This window comes from Alligator sinensis, unplaced genomic scaffold (assembly GCF_000455745.1).
Source record: "Alligator sinensis unplaced genomic scaffold, ASM45574v1 scaffold159_1, whole genome shotgun sequence".
NCBI classification, from domain to species: domain Eukaryota; kingdom Metazoa; phylum Chordata; order Crocodylia; family Alligatoridae; genus Alligator; species Alligator sinensis.
The window spans coordinates 1,017,518-1,035,902 of record NW_005842222.1 but is presented as its reverse complement, the minus strand read 5'-3'; the positions used below and the strand labels follow the sequence as shown (position 1 = coordinate 1,035,902).

The window sequence follows — 18,385 nt, the reverse complement described above, 5'->3', positions numbered from 1 at the left end:
CTGGTTAGGGGGTGGTGCACCCCTGTGCACCCCTTACACGTTGCCACTGGGGCTGTGGGTCGGGAGTGAGGGGCACCAGCAGGGCCAGGGGCCTTTGAGTTGGGAGTAAGGGGCACCAGCAGGACCAGAGAGCTGTGGGTCAGAAGTGAGGGGCACCTGGAGGTGTGGGGGGCTGCAGGTTGTGGGAGTGAGGGCCATGCTGAGGAAAAGGTTGGGAAGCACTGATCTAATGAGAAGTGCTTTGAATTGAACATGGTTGAGAACCACTGTTGTAGAAGCTGAGAAGCAGAGATCAAAAAATTTCACCACTAGATGGCATTTAAGGATTGTTATTAAAGGGGAAAATAACACCATACAGTAGTGAAAATTGGCTACATCATAAGAAATAATGGATTTTTTTCTTTACATTTTCCTTTTTTAAGAAGTTCCAAAGTCTCTGAACTTGTTCCTAACCAATTAATACAAAGAGCCCTAACTAATTAATGATGCCTGAACAGACAAAGAAGTTTCACTCCAATAAGTCAGAGGGGTAAAAAAAACTTCTAATTTCTCTTTTAATCCCCTCCCTCAGGCAAAACTTTGGCCTATTTGTACTATGGCCCAAAACTTTGGCCACATTGTACTATGCCCAAAAGGTAACAAATACTGGGTTCTACTGACCCAGCAATATTGAGAAAATGCCTTTCTGCTGTCCCCTCCAGCGTTCAGATCTAGGGAGCACTGGTACAAGGTGATTGCCACTATAGTAATTGGCACCTAGGGGGAATGACTCATTCTGGCCTAAAAGAAAGCTGGTCCAATTGTTCATAGGCTTCTGCCTTAGGAACAAGTTCCTCTGTGAGATTTTTCTGTATTGCAGTATTGTGCAGTATTTGGGCTGCCGTGAAGCACTCACAATTTTGCTTGTCAATCAAGAGTGCAGCCATCTTTATACAAGGACTTGAATCACACAGAAGGTGAAATGTCCATTCATTGGTTCAAGGATGTTGTCTAATCTATACCATACCCTTGCTGTTGTCAGTGGGCATGTCTACACATAAGATTAATGTGCCCACAGAGTCGTGCATCATTTTTAATACTTTGTTTTAATAAAAAATCAAAATGGAGTAGTTAACAAATAATGCACAGGATATAAGATGGAATAGTTTTCATTAAAGGTATTTTTAAGAGGAAGTTTTACCACAAACAAAATTCCTTCTCCGTCTACTTTATTATAGCAATCAAACTAGAAATGGCTAAAAGAAGCATTAGAGAACTCAGAACTACTGAATAACTTCAGAGATGATTAATTCTTATCACACAGTTAATTAAACTGGGAGCTCTGTTCAGATGACTCATATTTTATGAGAAATTCTATAGGCGTATAATTTAGTAAGAAATAACTGGAAGTAGTATATCAGCAATAACTGTTGTTGGCATTTATAGTCATGGAGAAAGATATATAGATATAGATATATATATATAGATATAGATATAGATATAGATATATATTCTACTGAATTAAGTTGGGTCAGTAATTAAGAGCAAATCAAGCATAAAATATTTTAATAAATGTGCTATATAAAGGGCCTGATCCTCTTCTTTTCCAACATTAAAATTACCGCATGATTACATGAATCACAACAGCAGTGCTGGGGTCCCCAGTGAGATTCAGTCTCCCTAAAATGAGGGATTTTTAAACAGCTATCAATTATTTGCCATTTAGAGTATAAAATAAAATTAAAGTAAGTCTAGACATAAGTGCCAAGTCATAATTTTCAACAGAAGGCCATGTTTTCAAGAGTTTATACATTTCTTTAGGTTGAAATATAGTTACCATTCATGGGTTTAGTCACCATGTACTTTTAAACAAAATTTACTACCCTCCTTTGTTTTGGGGTGAAGTAGAAACATTTACATTTGCAAGTTTTACTTATTCTATTTTTCCCCACTCTGAACAGTCTCTCTGAATCTGGTTTAGTATGTACCACAATAAGCCTCTGTATTTTGGAAAGGAATTTCAAAAATTCCTTTGCAGCCCTGGTGAAAGCCACATGCCGCCAAACCCAGACCCGGCACCCTGAGCACCTGCTGCTGCTGATGGTGGTGGGGGTTGTGCATGCCCCCACCCTCCCTCACACCCCCCAAACTCTGTATACCCAGATCCTGCCCCCACAGCCCTCCCACAATCATGACAAAACTATTTTTTGTAATAAAATTTAAGTATGGTATAATAGGTGTTTGACTTTTAGTATATGAGTTAGGTTTTTTCTGGTTTCAAGATGAGAGCGCTCCCCTCCCAAAAGGAGTACTTCTGGGGGAAGGGGAGGGACTTCCAGTGGCAAAGGTCAGAGGTTAGGGGGTGAGACTTCTGGTCCCAAGATGGCAACCAGGGGGTGGGCACCTGTCAAGAGGCAGGGCTACCCTTGCGGCCCTTGACAGCTCACCAAAACTCATTAAGCAGCCTTTTGCTGAAATAATTGTCTGCCCCTGCTTTAAGAGCGCATGCTATGTCAATTATTTTCTGCAAATGTTCTGAAATATTAGAGAACATAGAATCATGGGGATGTAAGGCTGGAAGAGACCTCCGGAGGTCATCTAGTCATTCTCCTGGTTTTGCGGTAGGATAAGTGTAGTTGAAGCATCCCCGATGGATGTTCACCTAACCACAACTTTGTTTAAAAAAAATTAACTAACTCCTGAGGCACATACCAAGAAGTTTTATGAAAAAGATTATGATAATCCATGCTATATTTGAAACCTAAAAGGGAGTTATTTATTCCCAAGGAGGACATGAGTCGGGGGTCCCAGTTCTTGTTGAGGCTATTGAAACAATATGAAGGAATTTTTTTTTTTAAGTTTGACTGTATACCTGGCTTATATATAGATGCAGTGTGCTTTCTTCCTTCTCCTTCTCAACACCAGTACTAGTGAGGGTTGTGCTGAAACTTGCAGCAGCCCTTACTCTCATTCCTGGCTGAGCACAACACTTCTAAAAATTGCTATTCACATAGTTAACAATGAACATAATTCAACTACACATGTCAGATACATAATAGTATAAAAACAGAGTGTCACACACTGTCATGTCTATTTCTAAATGATTTCTTAGTCACTGAATCATTCTGGCGTCACAATTTGGGAGCAAACGCCTATGTTTCTCATTCTAATGAGGGGGCCTGGGGGAGGGTTATGTTACCACTGCCAATACAAAATGTTCTCTCATTCCTTGAAGTAGGTACTAATAACATTCAAGTCAGGAGAAAAAAAAAAAGATCTTCCCTTTGTTAACATAATTTTCCAAGACATTTAATAACCAACATCTGTCTTTTATCAGGAGTCCCAAACAGGGATGCTGACATGAAAAAATTGCTTTTTTGGGACAACTTGGCATATGAAACTGGTTAGATATGCAGGAACTTATTTGACCAGCTACAGCATAGTTAAAAACTTCATCATCCATCCAAACCTACTGAATACAAGTCTGCAAAATGACTGTAGAATGGCCTGCTGCTGGCAAAGTTTTTTTATTTTGACCCATGCAACCATAGCCAACCACCATGTCTGGCCAAAGAAATCTGGAAAACTGCACAAGAAGTCCTTCTCCCAGGAACTCTTGTGATAAAGCAGCTCAGAATCTAATCCCCACTTTACTAATGTGGATTGAGTCTTTGGTAACATATTGTTTGTGTTGGTTTGTTCCTCATCCTCTTTCAAGTCTTCCTAAAATAATTTTGATTAAGCAAAAAATTGGATAAATTATCTCCCATCTTGGCATGAATACTCTCGTCTTTTGACCCCCTTTGAATTCCCACAGGTCAACAGGCAGGTCGTGTCAGACCAACCTGATTGCCTTTTACAATCAGGTCACAAAAGCATTGGATGCAGGTGCCGCCGTGGATGTAGTCTTTCTGGACTTCAGCAAGGCCTTTGACACTGTCGACCACCCCATCCTCATTAAAAAACTAGGTGACTGTGGCATCAATGCCTACATGGTCAGATGGATTGTGAATTGGCTGAAGGGTCATACTCAGAGGGTGGTGGTGGACAGGTCATATTCGACCTGGGGGGAAGTGGGCAGTGGAGTCCCCCAGGCCTCGGTCCTTGGGCCCGCACTGTTCAATTTCTTTATCAGCGATTTGGATGACGGGGTGAAAAGCAACCTGTTCAAATTTGCTGATGATACCAAAATATGGGGAGAGGTGGGCACGTTAGCAGGGAGGGAGAGACTGCAGAAAGACCTGGATAGGTTGCAGGGGTGGGCTAACAAAAACAGGATGCATTTCAATACTGACAAGTGCAGGGTGCTGCACTTGGGCAGTAGTAACCAGCAGCACACTTATAAGATGGGAAACTCCCTTCTTGAGAGCACGGAAGCAGAAAGGGCTCTTGGAGTCATTACTGACTCCAAGATGAACATGGGCCGACAATGCGAGGTCACGGTCGGTAGGGCTAACCAGACCTTATTGTGCATCCACAGGTGCATCTCAAGTAGGGCCAAGGAGGTGATCCTCCCCCTCTACGCGACACTGGTCAGGCCGCAGCTGGAGTACTGTGTCCAGTTCTGGGCACCGCACTTCAAGAGGGATGTGAACAACATTGAGAGGGTCCAGAGGAGGGCCACCCACATGATCCGGGGACTGCAGGGCAGACCCTCCAACGAGAGGTTACGGGACCTGAACCTGTTCAGCCTTCACAAGAGAAGGCTGAGTGAGGACCTGGTGACTGTCTATAAACTCACTAGGGGGGACCAGAAGGGTTTGGGGGAGACCTTGTTTCCCCTAGCACCCCCCGGGATAACAAGGAATAACGGCCACAGGTTGTTGGAGAGTAGGTTTAGATTAGACATCCATAAGAACTACTTCACAGTTAGGGCGGCTAGGATCTGGAACCAACTTCCAAGGGAAGTGGTGCTGGCTCCTACCCTGGGGGTCTTTAAGAAGTGGCTTGATGCCTACCTGGCTGGGGTCGTTTGAGCCCAGTTTCCTTCCTGCCCAGGCAGGGGGTCGGACCTGAAGATCTGCAAGGTCCCTTCCAACCCTACTTCTATGATTCTATGAACTATCAGCATATCCTGACAAAAGGCATCCATACCTATGCAGTTCCCTGACTTAACAAGATAGATCACAATTAGTGTTCAGAGTATACCAATGATAAATCAGTCCACACTCCCAATGATCATATTATGCATAAATACATCATTGTCAGTCTCAAGTCTGACATCTCTCTCCCCCTCTTTTTTCAGGACTAGTCAAACTTGTACTTAACCTTGGCCACTACAGAAGATAAATAAAATCATTTAAACATATATTTGTACACTTGTAGTGCAACCACCACTTTCTATTATGAAAAATTTCAACAGAGCTCTCACTTGTTCTTTTTTTCCTTACGAAAGCTAACTAGAATGTTGATACCTCCTACTGTTATACAGTGATATCATGACATAGATTAAGGTACTGATGACCTTTCAGGAGACAAGCATTCTTTCCTCCTTTAGATTGAACTGATTAGTTTGCTTATGGAGTTCTGGAAGTCTATGCCATGATCAATAGTAGAAATTTCTTCTTAGCTGGGTGGGAGTCTCTGCTCAGAGATGAGCTTTTCATTTGAAAGTTAAGACTGGGATTCAGTCTTACCTTCAGTGGGAGGACATTCTACAGTCTAAAGTCTATCACACAGATACCTACTACTGCCACTCGGAAGTATAAATTTGGATTCCATCAGTAATAGTGCTTCCTCAGAAACAATTAATGAAGTAGAGAGGGAAAGATGGATGGATAGAATGGTTCAGTCATGTTCCTCAGTTTTACAGGTGAATGCCAGGACCTTGAACTTTATCCAGAATGTGACAGATAATGTAAAAGTGTGGATTGGTGACACATACTGAAACAACTTCAATATCTAGGGGTATTTCCATAGTTGGGACCAAAGCAGAATGAGGTATATTGATCTAGGATAGAGGTGATAGCAATGTACTTCCTTGACCGACTGCTCACAGAATCACAGAAAAGTAGGTTTGGAAGGGACCTCAAGAGGTCATCTAGTACAACTCCCTACTTGCGACAGGATCATCCCTATCCAAACCATCCCACATGGGTTCTTGTCTAACCTGTTCTTAAAACTACATTGAGGTGGGGACAGGGAATAGGCAAGAGGAGTAACTTTTTGGCTGGAGGTCACCTTCCCTGCCAGCTGCCAGGACACTAGAGCTACTGTGGCTCCACCCCTTGTGCAGTTGGAGCTTACAGCTGCCAGGACTCCAAAGCCCCATTTGCCTGTGTTCCCCGAGGTCCTAGACAAAAGCTTCAGCCCATAGCTGTCCAGGCTACAAACCTTAACTGTGGCCCTATCCGCCCTGCTCTCTCCCAGTTGCCTAAGGAGCTTGCCACACAGCTGGTGAGACTGACCTCAGCTCAGCTTTGTCTTTATCCTGATGATTAGGGATGTCCTGGCCTGGATCCAGCCTGGGACACAATGTAAGTTTGACACCCCTGTTCAAGAAAGTTCTTCAGTTTTCCTTCCTAATATAAATTGATATGGAATAGGATCCAGATGTTTTATATTAAAAGTTATCCCATTAGAAAATAGATTTACAAAGTCAGTAACATTTATGAGCAAGTGAGATTCACATTTTTTCCTTGCATGTAATATAGTAATTTCATTAATGTATGAAAAAAGCATATAAACTCTAAGTATGCAATATTCTTCAAGGTATTTCTAACTAGTGCCAGGCTGGCAGTTTTCAATAACACACCAGTAAAGCTGTCTATGCACTTAAGCAATGAAGTTCTCCTTCCAGTGCTGCTTGTTAATAGTTATTGACCTCCAGTTGACTCTAAACTGTATAAGATGAAATGGAATTATTACCTGTATGATTTAACTGCAACTACAGTCTTAAAATAATGTAAGTAGATATCTGAGGGCTCTTTAGTGATAGATCTATTTACAGTGGTTTTAGTGTGTCTTTATCAACACTGTAATAATTTTAATTGCTTGTATCTCAAGTTGCTAGCACTACTTAAAATAGAAAGAATAATTCTCCAAAATAGCATGATCACTTCTGGTCCATAGTCACTTCTGATCTGCAGTTTGCCGTTCCGTGGTCTAAAAAGGTTGGGAACCACTGCCTGAAAGGAAGAAGGGGGTGGGGGAGCGGGGAAAGAGAGGTTAATATTCATGTGTTCAGATAGTCTCAGATGTTTGAATGTGTTCTAAGTTACAAATTAATATGGGTTGCTGAAGGGATTTTTCCTTGAGGAATGATGTTCAAATGTGTAGGATCCTCAAAAGCAAATAGAAGGGACAGGAAATCAGCACAAAACCCATGAAAGGATACAACAAGTTAGGGATCTTCTGGAAGGGCTGGACATTTTTAAATCTGCAGGTTCAGATGCCCTCCACCCAAGGGTGTTGAGGGAACTGGCAGGGGTCATTGCGGAGCCCTTGGCACAGCTATATGAGCATTTGTGGTCATCTGGCCAGGTGCTGGGGGATTGGAAACCAGCTAATGTGGTCCCCATTTTTAAGAAAGGGAAGAAGGAGGACCCAAGTAACTATAGGCCCATAAGCCTCACTTCAGTCCTCGAGAAGATCTTGGAGAAAATCATCAAGGAGCACATCTGTGGGTGGCCAGCAGGGGAGATCATGCTCAGGGGCAACCAGCATGGGTTCATCAAAGGCAGGTCCTGCCTGACCAACCTGATTACCTTTTATGACCAGGTAACTAAATCCTTAGATGATGGTGTTGCCATGGACGTAGTCTTTCTAGACTTTAAGAAGGCCTTTGACACCATCTCTCACCCCATTCTCATTAATAAATTAAACAACTGTGGCATTGATACCTACACAGTTGGATGGGTAAAAAATTGGCTGATGGGGCACACCCAGAGAGTAGTGGTAGGCGGGTCGTACTCAACTTGGCGAGATGTGAGCAGTGGGGCCCCCAGGGCTCAGTCCCTGGGCTCGCACTGTTTAACATCTTCATCAGCGACTTGGATGAGGGGGTTGAAAGCACATTGTCCAAGTTTGCTGATGACACTAAGATGTGGGGTGAGGTGGGCACACTTGAAGGGAGAGAGAGGTTGCAACTAGATTTAGACAGACTACAATAGTGGGCAGATGAGAATAGGATGGGGTACAACATAGATAAATGTAGGGTGCTGCACCTTGGGGGAAGGAATCCACAACATACATACAGGCTGGGGAGTTCCCCTCTTGAAAGCACAGATGTGGAAAGGGATCTTGGAGTCATTATTGACTCCAAGATGAACATGAGCCGCCTATGCCAGACCGCAGCCAGCAAGGCCAGCCACACCTTGTCATGCATCCAAAGATGCATCACAAGCCAGTCCAGAGAGGTGATACTCCCCCTCTATGTGACACTGGTCAGGCCACAATTGGAGTACTGTGTCCAGTACTGGGCACCACACTTTAAAAAGGATGTGGCTAGCCTGGAGAGAGTTCAGAGGAGGGCCACCTGTTTGGTGAGAGGGCAGCAGGACAGGCCGTATGAGGAGAGACTGAGGGACCTGAATCTGTTTAGCCTTGGCAAGAGGAGGCTGAGGGGGGACCTGGTGGCTTCCTACAAACTCATCAGGGGAGATCATCAGCAAATAGGAAGAGCCCTATTCTCCCCAGCACCACCTGGGGTGACGAGGAACAATAATAATAAGCTGATGGAGAATAGGTTTAGGTTAGAGATCAGGAGGCAATATTTTACGGTTAGGGTGGCCAGAATCTGGAACCAACTTCCTAGGGAAGTGGTTCTCACCCCTACCTTGGGTAAATTCAAAAAGAGGTTAGATGATCACCTGCCTGGGGTCTCGTGAACCCAGCACTCATTCCTGCCTGTGGCGGTGGGTCAGGCTAGATGATCTGTTCAGGTCCCTCCTAACCCTAGCTACTATGAAACTATGAAACAGTGCATTACTCTGCTGGGTTTCCACTCGGGGAGGGGTATTTTAATTAGAGTGGTTCCTGGAGTGCCACTCTAATTAAAATGTCTCACCATCACATACACTAAACCTCCATGCATTTAAAAATGGCCGCAGAACACTTTAGCTAAAGTTTGATGAGATTTAGCTAAAGCGCCTCTGTAGTCATTGATTAATTGAGTGTTCCAATGCGTTGTAATTAGAATGTGAACCAGCATGTGAATAAGCAGTCAGCTGTCAGTAGATAAGAAAGGGTATATCTTATGTAAATTATGTTATCATGTGACTTGCACAAATCCTCAAAGCACAACACCATTCCACAAGTAACCAGCTACAGAGCCTATACCATACATTCTAAAAATCACATGAGGAAGTCATGCAACTCTGTTAAATAATGTGGCAATAATACTGCTGATGGTCTTTGCTATCCTGAATATTACTTATCTAAAACTAAAAACGGGGGAAAATAAATACCAACTCTGCCAAAGTGAGATGGGCATCTTTAATGACCAATGCTCTACAGTGTCTGTTATCAGTGCATATATTTCATCAGTACCTGTTCTCTTCAGTCATCTAGGCACAATAATGTCAGTAAGTTATTGTGTTCCATTATCATTTGTAAAGAGGAGAGACAGCCTTAATCACTTTGCAAACATAGCATTAAAAATATAATTAAAAACTACTTGTCTTGTTTTCATTCAGAGTAACTCATAAATCATGAAAGACTTCTGTTGAAAGAAGTATAAAGCTGTTATTGAAATTTCTGGTGTTTGCTAACATACGTCTCTGGGCCAAGCTTATACTACTGGTTATGTTGCTAGAATGGCTTTATGTAATATTCAGGCTAAGGCAATTCAGTCAGGTCTGTATTAAATTATTTATTTTTTAAAGGAAAGAGAACTATACAAAGTACGAGGGGCTATATCCAAGTGCCAAGTACAATATTTAAGCAACACCAAGATCATCAGACCACCTCTGTTCAGCTGCTACCTAACCTGTCGGATCAGTGGTTGGCAACCTTTTTATGTCATGCTCGAATCTTCCCACAGAAGTATGGGGAAAGAAATTGCTGTCATTGCTTCTCCCTGTGGCAAGATGGAGAAAACACCCATACTGCTGCTGCTTCCCATGATGACGTGGGGCACTGACAGAAGTAATATTTGTCACGTGATCAGCCCCTTGAAAACACTTTACAGCCATGCCTTGACAGAAGTGCACAACTGCAGAGTGATTTAAAAAGTGCCCAATCATGTAACAAATTAACTCTCATTTAATAAGCGTTCATATGAAAGTGCTCCAAAGCAGAACACCTTCATTAACTTCTGTTGTCCCTGTGGGAACAGGGCTGAACTAATGCAACCCAGCCTAGCCTCCAGTGCTGTCATCAGGGTGGGAGGGGGAGAAAGAAGGCAAGGGAGGGAGTTCAATTCTGGGGTTTGCCCAGTCTGCGCTGGGGGGGCAGGTGGATTGGACCCCCAAAGGTGTGAGGGGCAGCTCCAATCCACCCACCTCTAGCATAGGCTGAGCAAACCCCAGAATGGAGCTCCCTTCCCTGCTTTCTCCCCCTTCCCATCCTGACGACAGCACCGGACAGGGGGGTGGGATTAAGGGAGAGAGGCTGCAGATACACAGTGGAGCTCGATTCCTGCCCCTGCTCCCCCTACCCCCCCCACCAAACAGTGAATATCTGTTGGTTTGAGGAGGTAATTGTAACTCATGGTGCTTTCTGTGAAGTGCCACAAGTTACATGGGGGAGCTGCATGTCTGTCAACACCCATGCAGAAAATGTCCACCATCAAAGCCCTCTGCTGCCAAATGCTGCCAAAACTCCATATCTGTGGGCCAGATCAAATGACTCCATGGGCCAGATCTGGCCTGTGGGCTGTAGGTTGTGAACCCCGGTGTTAGATGCTTACATTTTGCAAGCAAATTTGCCCAGGAAGCCAAGGAACCCTGTAATCGTACGCAGAATATGAAAGAAAAGGCCTTCAGCATCCTAGAAATGTGGTTGAGGCATCTGTCATCCAGTGGGATATAGCAGTGCAGCCCAAGAAAGACCAATAAAGTATTTGCTGATTCTTTAAACTGAAACATGGAATACCTCTACCAGAGGGGCTAGGTATGGATGAGAGATAAGATGATTATGGCAGAGGAGAATCCAAAAAGACATATCCCATGGGCATATGTTTTCAGATGCTATGTTACTTCCTGGGGATGGGGAAATCAAGGATCAACTTTTGTGCAAGGTGTCCTAAAGCGGACTAACTGGTCATCACTGAAAAAGGAGAATGGCCTCTGAAGCATGTACTTAGAACTGTAGTCTATGCCACAAATGTTAGGAGCAGGGCAAAGAAGTGAAGCTTTCAGAATGAAATATGTGATGTAAAGATGCTTATAAACCAAACGGCAGTCAACACAAAACAGACTTCAAAGACTTAAAAACCTATGATTCATAGAAAGACTGATTTATAGGTACAGCAAGTATTTTTCAGAGATTTCATAGATTTTCAGGGTCAGAAGGGATCTCAGTAGATCATTGAGTCTGACCCCCTGTCCTGGGCAGGAAAAAATGCTGGAGTCAGATGACCCCAGCCAGGTGTATATCCAGTGACTCTCAGGGAACTGTGCAGTGGGAGTGAACCTATCATTTGGGATTTGTATTGTCGTGAATGTTGATCATTGCTCATTTTCTCCTATTTTTCAGTGGTGGGATAGCTGTTGCAGAATGGTTTGAATTCTCAGTACCTTGAAACCTGAAAGCTGACACCCCTATTCCAGCCTTTTGTTTCAAGCCAAATTTGCATGCTCACAGAGCAGCCTCAACACAAGAGAAATTAATTGCCCAGGAAAACTTTCCATCTCCAATCCTCCTGAGAAATATGAAACATCATAACAAGAAGGAAGCATAATTCAGTGTCCTGCCTGCCATCAGACAACTTAGAGGTAAATAGATTGCTCCAACTTTTATCTGAGCCTAATTTGCATAAAATGAACTTTTCCATGCAGGAGACCTTACACCACCTTTCAGCTTTCCTGAGAAATATGAATTTCATTTCCACCTGGGAGAAATTTTACAATCTTTGCACTCTTCTATGCCTGAGAAAGGGCACGTGTGCCCAAAGGCTTGCAAATAAAGAAATATTTTTGCAACTATCTAGTTGGTGTAATAAAAGATATCACCTCTACCAAGAGTTCTGATTGCTAACTCAGGGCTATAAATTCAATAGGATACTGTTAGTTCCAAGATGCACTTGGCCCCCAAATATAAGCCCGGGCTTTATTTTTATTATTTTATTCATTATTTAAAGAGAAATAATTTGCCAGCCTACCAAAAAAAAGTGCAAATAAAAAGCACTCCCTCAGACCTCCTCAAAAATTCTCAAAACCTTCAAAAACCTAAGCAGTTAAATCCTTTGGAATAAAGCAACATAGCTAGTGGTAAAGGAAATTAGAGCAATCTTTAGGCAATTTCTAATAGAAGCCTGGTGAGAGAAAGTATGCATTTTTCTAACAGGGTTTTCAGGTCAAGTAATCTATAAGACTACCTATAGCTTACTTGCAGGTTTACCTAGAAACCTGCCCTATCACACGGTAAATAATTCTCATTATTGGCTCTTGTTTGAATAGTTCCCAGATTCAACAGGCACTCTTTAAATGATGTATCTAAATGCATATAGGGCAGGCACAAAAGAGCATCAATTTCTATATTCTCACTGCTAATAAGGCAACATTGTATTCTTTGTAATTTGTGGGGGCTCTCAAATCAGAATAACTGGGCCAACATGAGTTGGCTTGCCCATTATTGCTTGAGTATGAATTAGAGAACAAAACATTTGGTTGTGGCACAAGGGTGGCTAATTATAGGCACACTGGAAATGGTGATGCACAAGGACACCTTTAGACTGTAAATGATGAGAACCAATTATGGGCTATTGAGTACTACTCAGATATTACTCTTAGCAGGGGATAATAGTATGCAGGTGAAAGGGGGATTACTGAATGTACAATTGCATGCAAGGACTAATTAGCCCTGTTGAGAAGTCCTGCATTATGCTGTATCGGCATACCCTGGGCATTCATGTGGAACAATGCTATATCAATATGAGTTTCATACTCTGGCTGTGTCCTGGGTTTCAAAGCACTACAATTAGGCTCTCTGGATCGTGAAGGCTTTTGCAGTGGATAGTGAAGTATTTGTCAGCAGTGAGTGGAACTATGTGAGTCTGAGTCACACTCCTGTGACTCCTCCTCCTGCATCTGGGTCTGTTGGCTTATGTTCCTTGATCAGCTACCAGTAGCATAATGAGCAGGGGGTGACTGGGGCAGCAATTTGCGGAGAAGAGGAATTCAAAAGTAGCCACTGCCATAGTGTGGCTGAATGTACTATTGCAAAATCGGCATGGCAGGCACTTTTACTATAGAAAAGGGGGCAGGCCAGCCACTAGTGCTGCCCTGTGTGTCATGGCTGCCCTTGGCACAGAGCTGTCCTGCTATGCCCTGTCAGCTATACTTGGTGGAAAGTTGTCAGGACCTGGCCAGCCAATGTGAGAGGGGATGGGGATATAGACCCGACTAAGCCAGAAGTAACTTTAGGTTATAGAAGCTGTTTTCCTGAAAATCTGTGCAGAGCTCACCCCAGAGCTACAACACTAGACCCCACAACATGAATCCCTTCCATGCACAAGGAGAAACCAAACCACAGCAGGGTAAACCTTAGAAAAACACTACGTAATGCATACAACTCTCCATCAGTGAGAGGAAGACAGAATGACACATAACAAAATAGCAGATGCATCTGAACTAAGTGAATTAAGGGAAGGAGCAGCAGAATATGGTGTTCGAAGAGAGGAATAGGGATGACCAATAAGCCTGTGTGAAGCTTCAGTCCCTGGTTCGATTCAGCAGAGATTCAACCTGGTTTGGTGGCTGAATCTCTGAATCCGAATCGAATCAGAGGACCCTTTAATCTCTCCGAATCGATTTGGACTGATTCGGCAATTCAGATGTAGATACAGCTTTAAATGTTTTTTCTATATACCTCTAGATAGCAAGGGCTATGAACGCTGCGGTGCTGGGACAGGTGCAGTGTCCCACAGAAACACGGGGGGCTCCCCAGCACACTTGGTAGCAGACCCAGAAGTGGACCAGAAGCACTTCCAGGTCCACTGGGAAGCATGTGGCAGGGTCCACCTGCACCCCCTCTGGGTTGGCAACTGGTGTCTCCTGGGTCGGGGCGGGGGGGGGGGAACCTGGGGTCCCCCTACAGCCAATCGCCGAGCTGGGGGGGATGGAGGGGGTAGTGCACTCCTCAGCAGGCCTGGAAGTGGACTGGTCCATTTCTGGGTTTGCTGCTGAGCACTCTGGAGAGCCCCCTGCGCTCCTGTGGGACACTCCATGTGCTCCAGCACTGCAGCGATCACAAGCCCCACTGCTACCTCAAGGTACGTTGAAAAAACTTTTAAAGCTGTGTTTGTGTCCAAATCACTGATTCACCATATCAGCATCAAGTCGTCTGATTTGGGTTTGGCTGAATCTAATCCGGGACAGTGATCCAAATCAATGGATTGAATCACTGTCCCTGATTTGAGCCGAATCTGAATCAAATAGAGCCGTTTCACACACCCCTAATGAGCAACAGGCAGCCAATCTTAGCCACTCCCTGAAAGGAACTAAGACCATCAGGTACACTGTGAGCATTCTTTGGCTGGTATCTTCCAAACCAAATGTCTAAGAATTCCTCAAGCTGTGCTCAAGATTTAGGTTGCATTAACTTGAACCCATATAGGACAATGAATCAGTCAGGACAAAAAGAGCCTGGAATACTAGAAGCATCTTTTGGGCCTGGTTCTTTCACTTTTCTTTTTTTTCCCCCACTTCCTCCTCTACTCAGGAGTGTACACGAGTGCACACATGAATGGTGTGTGCCCCTGGCGGCTGGTGGGGCACAGCTGCGCTGGCAGGAGTGCGACAGCGGTGGCAGGAGTGCGGCAGTGGTGAGTGGGGAGCTCCCGCAGATGCTGCTGGAGCTGTCAGCAACAGGGGGTGGTGAGCACCAATTATGGGTCGGCGACCACCCGCAGGTGCCTCTGGCAGCGTCGGTGGTGGCCAGGGGCAATCATGAACCACCCACAGATGCCGCCGGCAGTGCTTGTGGCGGGGTGTCAAGTGGCAACTGCCCGCAAGCACTACCAACAGTGTCAGTGGCGCCTTTTTGCAGGGGGTGCACCACCACACGGATGCATCCCCTACGCGTTGCCCCTGAGTGCACATAAAAACCTTTATCACTGTTCTTCCTGACCAAATTCACAGTCCCAGGGTGTTTAGCATACCCCGCCCACCAGGGAACAAGGTTTACAGAAACCAGTATAGACCTTGGAAGAATGACATGTATTCCCAGTGATTTTAGTCTTCTGATTACATGCCTTCAGGTTCCAGTACTGAATCATTCTTGCCGGGGGGCAGAATGACAAGGGCTGAAAGATGGTGACAGTGGTGATAATGAAGCAATACCTTCCTAATGGAACTGGAGAAGTTGTTCTCTATCTATGCCTGTATGTGTCAGCATGACTTGAGCTACACTGATCCTAGGTTCCTTTTTGAAGGTCACTGAGCAGACAACAAGCTTTAGCTAGTCCACAGCATTACAGATACCAGACCAATTTCTCAAGTCCACTATTTAGAATGGCAGATAAGTCTGTGAGTTTCTCATCTACCGCTCTCTGAGAGAAAAGCATGCAACATAGCAGAATCCAAGGTCCTGGGAGTGGTCAACAGAACACAGAAAACATCAGAAAACCAAGACAGGAGCTATGTGCATAGATCAACAAGCACCAGCCATCAATAGAACAGTTATACACAATACTCACTTGGAATATATGGATGTTGATACTAACTATGTGGGGTCAAAACTAATTAGGCATCTTGCTTATCAAATGCTATCCTGTCTTGGTCATCCTGTTTAATTCCTGGAATCAGATTATGCTATATCACCAATTTCACCTATTTATGAAGATCTTATATAGCTAATTTTATCGATCATTAAATTAGTAATCTACAAATAACACAATAACACAAACTCATCAAATAACAATCTCAGACCACCACCCCTCACCCCATTCCTTTGCCATCAGTCATTCTGTTGTCAGTTCATCAATTTATCTCTTCCCAAAATGATGGTAAAGAAATGTGTGCTTCATGCTGCATACCTGGAGATGTATCAAATCCAGACTGTGGTGGAGCATGTTGGATTATGAGTTACAAAGTCAAAAGTCTTTCACATAGAATGTCCTGTAAGCATCTCTCTACCTTTTAAAGTCAACAAGGGTGCAGCTCAGTTAGTTGTATCTGTGGGCACACTGGAAGTTAAAAGAAATCAGTAGGATGACTTTATGCCTGTCAGCCCTCATAACATGCTTTCCCCCTGAGCCAAAAGGGTGTCTCACGCAAACCTGTGTAGGTGTCTAAAGAGCCTCAACCCTGTGGCCTTATGCTCTACTAGGTGTCAGTGAGCTTTCAAATATTTCTAAAAAGTTTCATGCTCTACTAGGTGTCAGTGAGCTTTCAAATATCTCTAAAAAGTTTTAGCTGCTTCTGGATGAATAACTGCAGTAGATCATTTGACAGTATTACACTAGTCATGCCTCCTCATGACCACCACGAGCTTATCCCCTCTCCTGCAGTCAGTGAAATACATGTTTTAAGTTCTATTATTCTTGCAAAAGGTAAACTTTCCCCATGTCTCAGTATCATACAGAAAACGTTTCAAAATAGTGTTATTACCTGATTATCCCTATTCTTAGAAGCTGCTTAGAAAGGCTAAATCCGAGTGTGCTCTCTCAAGTAAATTGACCACTTAACTGCCTCTGTATAACTTGCAATTATGCTAATGACTTCTACAGCATTTTACTGTATCTTTCTGAATCTTTGTTGAAAATTATAGTAGGTTTAATTTCCTCTAACATAGTCTGCCTGATCTGGTATTACCTAGTCAAATCTTACATTACACTCAACTAAGGAAAAATTCCTATGTAGCCTGTACTGGAATTGGCCACTTCTTTTGCTAATTTTTTGTATGCCCAAAAATATGTTAGTCACTTTACAGAACAAGCCAAGACAACCCAGAACCTTCCTCCCTTCTGTCAATGCACCTTGAACAAAAAAGAGTCATTTACAGCCACTATATTCAGCAATAGAATATTTGAGGATTAAGATTATTTTTGGACTGTTTCCAGAAAAATGCACTTATACCATACAAAGTAAACAAATGGGGTATTTTGGGAAAACCTTAGGAGACTTAATACTTATAACCAAACTATTCATACAGGATGCAGCATCTATTACTTAAGTTAATTATTTAAGTAAAATGAAATCCCCTATTTTCATACAAAAACAAATACCAATCATACAGGATTCAAACTAAAAAATCTCCATCTGGTGACTAAGATAATTGTTTCCAAAAGAAGCACCTAAAACTAATCATTTTTAAAACACTTACATTTCAAAGAATCCTTACTCCTACCTTTTATCTGGTTGCCAATGACATCAGAAAGTTATCGTTGGATCCAGCAGAGAAGCCAGAACTGCAAAAATAATGTGAAATGAAGTGGGCAACAGATATTGTGATAAAATATAATTACACTATACCAAGAAAAGATTTCTTTTGAAACTTCCATATTGAAGTGACAGCTACCCACCAAGACATACAGTACATTCACAGAAAGTTTTTCTGTGCAGAAATTGAAAGATGCCTCAAGATCCCTTTTAGATCTAAAAACTAAAGAAAACAGGTTCAATTCCCAGATTAGATGATAAGCATACATGACAGTTTTCAACTTTGCTCTGGAAAAAAGGTTATGATCTTTTATAAATAGAGTACAACTAAAAGCTGTATTGAGTAACACTTTGGACCAGCCCCTCCCACCTCCCCATGCCAAAAAAGTGCACTGGAGTCAGGGGAAAGGGTTATTAGCTTTGATTTGGGGCCTAAGCCTTTTCCTAGGGACTGCAGTTGAGCAGAATTTCATCCTATCTAAGAACTGATCCAACTCCCATCAAATTAAGATAGACATTGCCAAATGAAGCAAATTGGCTGTGCTTTAGGGCTGTGCAAAGTGTTGGGTGCTGATTTGATTCGGAGGAGATTCGGCCCGATTTGGCGGCCGAATCTCTGAATCTGAATCGAATCAGGAGACCAATAAAAAGGTCTGAATCAATTCGAAGCTTGCCAAATTGATTCGGAAAAGATTTGGGGATCTTTGGAGACTGGGGCAGTCCCTGCTTGCTGCTGCAGGGAGCTGGACCTGTACTCCATGCTGGTAAGCAGGGGGCGGGGGAGGGAGGGCCTGGAGGAGGGGATCATGGGGGGACCCCAGCCAGGCCCCATCCCTTGCTTGCTCCCTTAGCCCCCCTGATTGCCCCCCAAGCCCCCATCTGCTCACCCCGCCCCCCCACCACCCACAGCTGGCCCGACCGGC

At 43.5% G+C, this 18,385-nt stretch overlaps 1 long non-coding RNA gene across 1 annotated transcript in view; it reads right to left on the bottom strand.

The window, feature by feature from the left end:
- Nucleotides 1–6,858: 6,858 nt before the first annotated feature.
- Nucleotides 6,859–18,385, bottom strand: part of LOC112550842 — a 12,677-nt gene continuing 1,150 nt past the window's right edge. Inside the window, exons 2-4 of the long non-coding RNA XR_003094880.1 lie at nt 17,431–17,491; nt 16,118–16,267; nt 6,859–7,106 (exon numbers count right to left, since the gene is read on the bottom strand). This is a non-coding gene — a long non-coding RNA (uncharacterized LOC112550842). The remainder of the gene's footprint in view (nt 7,107–16,117; nt 16,268–17,430; nt 17,492–18,385) is intronic.